The sequence below is a fragment of the Triticum urartu genome, chromosome 7 (genome assembly GCF_003073215.2).
Source record: "Triticum urartu cultivar G1812 chromosome 7, Tu2.1, whole genome shotgun sequence".
Classification (NCBI taxonomy): domain Eukaryota; kingdom Viridiplantae; phylum Streptophyta; class Magnoliopsida; order Poales; family Poaceae; genus Triticum; species Triticum urartu.
Window position 1 is genome coordinate 366,849,871 of NC_053028.1, and position 7,837 is coordinate 366,857,707.

The window sequence follows — 7,837 nt, forward strand, 5'->3', positions numbered from 1 at the left end:
TGAAGACAACAACTCTTCAACACTCGAAGCCAAACCTATCCGTCTATAGAGTGCGCAACTCTCAAGAATAACAGGTACAAGAACTCTCACTCAGAACTGTTGTGATTCCAAATCACTGCCTAAGTTTGGGCTCTGGTTTTCTCTCGGTGGATCTCAAACTCAAATCACTCGGAGAGGGGTTGCTCAAATCAATCTTCTCAGAAATCTCAAGCGAAGCAGCCTACGGATAACGCTGGAGCGGGGTGTCTATTTATAGCCGCAACCTTCCCAGATGGGAAATGACCAAATTGGACATCAGCTTCAGCCAATGGCCAAACGACACGATTCCAACGGTCGGATTCGAGCACAACAGTAACATTCCTTGCGAAGCAAGAAATGCTAACTCCTTGGTCCGAGTGAAATCTCTTGCGACGAAGAAGATCACAGTCTCTTACTAACAAGTATTTGCTCGGAGCACAAAGAGATTTCTCTCACAACTTTCATAGGTTGTGGCTAAGCATCACAGTTGATATAAGCATCGAGAACCTATACCCCTCTTAATAGTTTGGAAGTCCTATGACTCGAAAGACTGAAAGAAGAAGAACGAAATGAATGCTACGTCTTCATTTTGTCTTCGACTTCAATCGTTGTAGTCAATTTCTTCGGACGACGGTACCGAAACAAAAGCTTCGCTTCAGCAGTAAACTTTCGAGGGGTCGATTTCTTCACATTCCTCTTCTTGACTCTATCACTTCAACATATATAGCTCGTTCTTCTCTACATCGCATATATGCTTCGGTGAAGTTCCTTGAACTTAGCACCAGAGGCAACATTCTCTTCGGTTGTGTGTGGACTTCTCCTCTGTGTGCACTACAAACAAATTAGTCCATACCTGTTTCTGTCAAAAATCTCCAAAACACAAGGTAGGCAGATATTGCACCAAAAATCTACCCCTTTTGGACGATTGTTGACGAAACATGTCACATCGAATGATAGATAATGAATGTAATGTAATGCGAGGAATAATGAAAGATGAGAGAAGATTATGAAGATAAGATATTCTCCCCCTTAAGATATGCTTCGGTTCGGGGAAAATATATTTCTCTTCGTATGAGTGTCATTGACAACAAATTTCATACTAGAGTTCTTTCAATGCACTCAACCGTGTGTGAGATAGTTCCTGTCACAAAAACTTCGAGAAGGGTTAGATGTGAAACAAACATTGTGAGAATTGTGACATGGATAAGTCATGAAGGTTTTTTCAGAACACAGTTTGGATCCACATGAGATATAGTTTTCCTACATGTTAGATATTCGATATGATTAGAGCAGGATCGAATAATAATTCGTTGCTCAGAGTGGATAAGCTTCGAAGGTGATTTTCCTGCAATAAATGAAAGGAAGTGATATCTTTGAGGAAAAACACTTTGACAGTAAAAAAGATAGCCTTTAATGAGGCAATTGTGCATAGGCTGACTTTATCTTCCCGCAAGGTTAGATAATGAGAGATAGCAGTCGGAGCATATCTAATCACAACATGGTATCATCATTTGATGATTCTATGTTCTTCTTTGAGGAGGATTTATGTGTCCCTGTAAGATAGATAATCGTCTGTGGTAATCATTCACAACAACAACATATTTAAAAGTATCCGCAGACAAATAGAGCGAAGCAAATAGCATTGCAGGTGGGGGTTATTAACATTACATGATGATCGAGTGTTTCAGCACCACAAGCGGTGTGATAAGTTATTTGAAGCAAATTATTCGACCGAAAACCAAATGAAAGTTTGAAGCAAAACACCCTGCAAATCCCAATAAAACTATCACTCGATGTAATTCTCCCCCTTTTTGTCAACAAGTGTCAAAAAGGAAAGAGAGGACACACGAGGAATCACTCTGTGAGAGTATCTTCTGAGTTAGAATTGAAACCATTTGAAGACAATGGTGCGCGTCGGTTCTAAACAAACGGTTTTTAACCCCTTTCCGCGATGGCATTTGGAACCGTCGTCAAGTGAGTGTGAACGATAGGAGGGTCCTTCCCACACGACCCAGAAACCGTCGGGGATAGGGAGCCTTCATGCATACAATTGTCCCTATATAATCGTTTCCGATATCTCGAATATCCCAAACGCTTCATCATTGCTACTCGTTTGTGCTCGCATTGCCATCGTAGTCGAAGTTTTGTGGTTCTGCCTAAAACCAGGCAGATTCCAGGCACGAGAGTTTTTCAGGCAGATTCTAGGCACGAGAGTTTTTCGATGCCTGGCACATCACAAACAATTCATGATTATAAACCGTGTACGATAGGTAAACAATCACACACATTTAGTTTTCCTGCACCGTATGTGATAGTGTCTGACATCACACACGCTTTGTAAACGACAACTGTGTGCATGCTTGCACACGTTTCCTCTCTGTGAACCGTCTCAAATTATAGTGTGTATCGCAAAAGTTTGTGTTTTATCAACTGTGTGTGCGATAATGACCTGCACAACGTAATTTCGCTCTAATTTAATTGCTGCTATTTAAAATTATACCTAATTTAAACTTGAAAGTAGGCTATAGCTTTATTCATATCCATCAGGTTCAAAACAACCAATGCATTATTTGATTCACAGGTAGTTATGTTTAACAATTACATAAGCACCAAATAAAGAATGATGTACCAGGATTCTATACTTGTACTATTACAAATGGTAAAGAAAAAGGCGACAGACATTCCAGTTGCTGAACAAGGTGAAGCGGAATGGCCCTATTGTGCTCTACTGGATACAAAAGGCATGCATGACTCTAGTCCAACCCCTTGCGATGGCCGGCTGCCAATCCTGTAGTTTGAGAGATAATCTTGAGTAAACTGCTTCAGGATCCACTACAAAATAAAAAACCTTCAGATATTGTCATCTAACACAACTCATTACAGGCAGTAAAAAGAAGGCTACAAGGTTCTTACTTACCATCCTGCTGTTCACTGTTGTCTTGCATAAAGTGTAAACAAATAGTTCAATTGACATCTTTTGACCCAATTTAATAATAATCTTTATCAGTTTCCTCACTTGATGCTGGTTCATGAATATCTCATTGCCCCTTACGCAGAAAGGGTCAATACAAATAAACAATCATTAATGGTATTACTTAGCAACCAAACATAGTGTTTCACAAGATCCTGGATTCAGTTTACAGCAACAAAGAAAAACAAGTGTTTTTTTCAGGAACTTCACAAAGAATCAAAACATACAAATAAAGTAGATCATTTCATTAAGCAACTGATATTGGTCAATTTGATGGATTGGGTGGAACAAGAAATGCAAGCAGTCTTAAATTTTATATCTGCTATAAAATTCTATAAAGAATTATAGCCAGGTTATTCATACTAACTCAAGCAGCTGCCTTCATAGGACGATAAACATAACACAAGATGGACATTTCAATCTACAAAACAGTACCCATCTAACGATTAATATACACACAAAATTCAGCATCCAACTTCCTTGAAATTCAGAATCTTCTTATTTTTCACTACAAACATGTTTACAAGTAAAGAAAATACAGCTATTTGACAATTTAGCAGGGTAAACTGAATGTTGGGAATAAATCAATACCTGGTCCATCAAGTATTGTACAAGGTCCTTCACTCCTTTGCCTTTTAGTCTAGAAACCATGAAGTACCTAAGAAACATTCCACGCAATTTTAATCAGGCATATGAAAAAAGGAATGCAACGTAAATCATAGTGCAGACCAAGGGGTACCGCTCAAATCCAGGAATCAGGCCTGCACAAATCTACAAATGGTTAAGCAGTGTGCTTATCATGACCTTGAGATAAACTGTAACTGAAAATGGCTGGTCAACCTGAGAGGAAAAGATGGTGAGACTTTACATTTTCAGATGCCTATTGACATCAAACATTACTATTAGTAAATCATAGAGGTTAACTGAGCTCCAGGCACTCTCCACACGAACAGTGACATCCCTATGAGGAAACCCATGGTGCCCTAACATGAGACCTGGGGTATCAAAAAAGCACTGCAGAGGATTTTATCAGCTGGAAACAACTCAAACTTCGAGATTTTTTTTAACATGGTTCAGACAGGCATTTTCGACAGCAGGTCATAATTAGTTGATATTAATATATCATAATGGGAAAACAACTAATGCTTTACATTACACATATAAATTTCTTAATTTCCATAGAATAAAATAGATTGGATGAGCCAAAATATGTACTTGCACCACAGGTGTAACCAGATTTCTAAATGCAGTAAATAGCTTGCTAAAATAAAATAGTACCTCTGATCCATATTACTCGTCGCTCAAACAGATGTATCTAGATGTATTTCAGTGCTAGATCTAATCCGTTTGAGCGACAAGTAATATGGATCGGAGGGAGTACAAGAATTCCATGACATCATACATAATACACATCATTTTCAAATTGCAATTATTTGCCAAAGAGAAGATCCTGAAGAAGCCATGCTAAAGTTAAATATTGAAAAGTGTAGATCAACAGCCTACTAGCAAAAGCAGATATTTGATAGAAAGATACTATCTGAGTTTTCCCTTCTGTCAGCACGCCCAAAATTTCATGAGTTGTTGTATTTGTCTTGCGGGAGACTGCAGCCACTTTTGAGCCAACCTGTTAGCAGATATGAACAAGGAAACTTAAGGCATCACTATGGTTATATGGTAATTTCACTCTCACTAATAATGAAACTGAATACCACTTATTAAACCATAAGGCATCATATTAGCAGCACTGCAAGCATTAAGTGAACAATCCAACATTAACAATTGTTCCATTCCTGAACAGATCAGATGTCATCCTAGGACTTCCACAACAACTGATAGATGACACGATAAAACATAATACACTTTATTTGTCTTGAATGGCTCATGTTACTCTAGTATGTAGTAATATGGCATCTCAAACCATAGAATGACATGTACATAGCTTTTATTGGTCTTATACAAGCTATCAGTTTGCTTCTATGCATGAGTTTCGAAATTATCTCTCCCCTTAGTACCAAGCGATTGGACATGTTCCTACCATGTACTACCCCATGCACCCATGCAGGGCCAGCCCGGGGGGTTGGGGGGGGGGGGGGGCTCCCAGGTTTTACGCAGCAGGTAGCTGCTGTCAATCACTGTTCGCTTAATCGTCTATCGTCTTCCTTGTTCCCCTCGATCGCGAGTAGGCTCAAGCTAGTTGGGCCTCTACGGCTGCACTTAAAAAATAGGTCATTGGGCCTAGTCGAAGTGATAATAGCTACTACCCTAAAAAATCCGACGAGAATAACCTATCAATCAGGATCCAGATTAGAAAAAAAACCAATCAGGAGCCAGCATCACGCATGTCAAACATAGCGCCCGCCGCCTCTTCACCTCGGTCTAGATCACGATAGATGACCTAGGGATGCTTGCTTGAGGAGGAGGCCCTGATTGCAAGCAGTAAGACTTGGCGCCTGGCCCCGACAGCGCACCAGAACATCGTCTGTAGATATGGGCTTTTCCGGCCGATCGATGTCTTCCACGGTATGTATTATTAACTGTTATATTTTTGCATCTTAATAATGATGTTTGTAGCGCCGATCTCAAAGAGATTAGCAACAGAGATGTTTTAGATGCCGATCGAGTAGTTTTAAAATGAACTGTTCAATGACCGCACAGACGTGGTAGTTAAGTCTTGATTTTTTTTCCATTCACGCAACTAGATAAGCATAACTTTAGCACTGTTTGATTAGATTTGTAAAGATATGGATATGGAGTAATATTTTGCATACCAGTCATATGAATTGTCTCATCTATCTTAATTTCTCGACACTGCTATTTAGAATAACGATATTAACATTATTTAGTTCAAGAAGTACACTACATTTTAGATACATATTCCTTTTAGAACTATTTACGGCCTTTTGGTACCTCAAATACATTATTTACGACCTGACACAAAACATGGTTTCTTATTCAGATGAAATAAATATGGCTTTGTATTGCTAAAGATGTCTTGTCATAGATATACAACACTTCTTTGTCTATTTCCTCCAAAGATCATCATATATGCAGTTGACACAAATCACAATAATTATTGCTAATATTTTCACATGTACATGTATATCGAGTTATCGACTATCATTATTATGATTATGACGTTTATATTAGGGGGGCCTCAAGAGGTTTAGTTTCGCCCCGAGCCCTCAAAATCCCCATGTCATAAGATCTAATATTGACAATATTCATGAACGAAATACATAAAAAAAGGGGCAGAAAGAAAACGTACAACAGTGTTGGTGAGCGACGACTTGCCGGCGTTGGGCGCACCGACGATCCCGACGGAGAGCGACATCTGGTCCTCCTTCCTGACCTCCTCGGGGCCCCCCTCCTCGTCCTTGTCGGGCGGCTCCAGGGCGGCCTCAAGCAGCGCGGGCGCCACCTCCCGCGACCGCTCTTCCTCCACCACGTACGCCACTCCCACCCCTGCATTCTTCTCCCCGAAGAGCGCTTCGTCGGCGCGTGAGCGGAGGGAGGGGTCGAATCGGACCTTAGAAAGCGCGGAGAGGGGGTTGCGGACGGATGCGGCGGAGGCTGGGGATGGGTCCGTGGGTGGGAGGGAGAAGTCAGCACTGTTAAAATCAGCGTCGTGGGCGGCGGAGTCGGAGTCTGAGGAGGCGGCAGCGGCGGAGGAGGAGGATGAGGAGGAAGAGGCGGAGAGGAGGCGGTGGACGAGGAGAGGAAACTAGGTGGTATGAGAGGTTAGCTTTTGGAGCGGCCAGAGAGCTCGGACTATGCGGCGCATGGCGGCAGAAGGGGCGGCGGCGGCTGCCGGCGGAGGATTTAAGGGAGCGGAGGAGAGAAATGGAGCCTCGACGGAATTATTTGTGGGAAGCGGACGGCCGAACGGGATGTTTAGCGCCCACCACTTTGACGGGCCAAAACGTATTTATGTCTCACCTCAAGCTTCCTTGTGCGTGTACGCTCGCTCCCGGTCGGAAATTCCTATTTGCCGCTCGTTGCGGCAAGTTGTCGAGGCTAGGCACAGGGGGAGATCGACGAGGTGTTCCTATGGGCCAGCCCGTTAAACGTTTGAGCAACTCCGGTTTTAGGAATATTCTAGGTGGTTCCTAGTCGGTTTTTTCCGGTTTTGGGAACCTTCTAGGAGGTTCCTAAACCTTTTTTTCTTTTCTTTTCTTTTTCTTCCAATATTTCTTTTTTCCTATTTTCTCTTCTCTTTTTTTCTTTTTCTTTCCATCTGATTTCTTTTCCTTTTTTAAGCTTACTTAAATTTTTAAATTTCGTTCCGGCCTTCAAACTTTGTTCTTGTTTTCAATTTTTTTCATTGTTTGAAAAATGATGAACATTTTAAAAATGTTCAGAATTTCAAATTTTCTAGTTATTTGCAAAAAAAGTTAAAATTTTCAAAAGCTGTTCAGATTTTCAAAAAGTTGTGCATGTTTCGGAACTTGGTTCCATTTTTTCAAAATTAGGTCATTTTTCAAAATCCCGAATATTTCTAAAAATATTGTCATTTTCAAAATTTGGTCAGAATTTTGGATCAACGTTTGAGTTACGGAAAATGTTCAAGATCTTCAAAAAATGTTCTCATTCACAAATGTTTTTTGAAAATTTAAAAAAATGTTAGCGTTTCAAGAAGTTTAGGAATTTAAAAAATGTTCTCATTTTCGAAATATGTTCACAATTTCAAAGTTTTGTTCAGAAGAATAAAAAAATGTTCTCATTTCTAAAAATTGTTTATGAATTTCAAAAATTGTTCATGTCTTAAATTGTGCTCGGGAGTTTAATAAATGTTCTATTTCAATAATATGTGCATTTTTTAAAAAAAATGTTCATGGTTTAAAATTTTGT

General features: G+C 40.2%; 1 pseudogene; it reads right to left on the reverse strand.

The window, feature by feature from the left end:
- Positions 1-2,561: 2,561 nt before the first annotated feature.
- LOC125518853 lies at positions 2,562-6,770 on the reverse strand (annotated as a pseudogene).
- Positions 6,771-7,837: the final 1,067 nt, after the last annotated feature.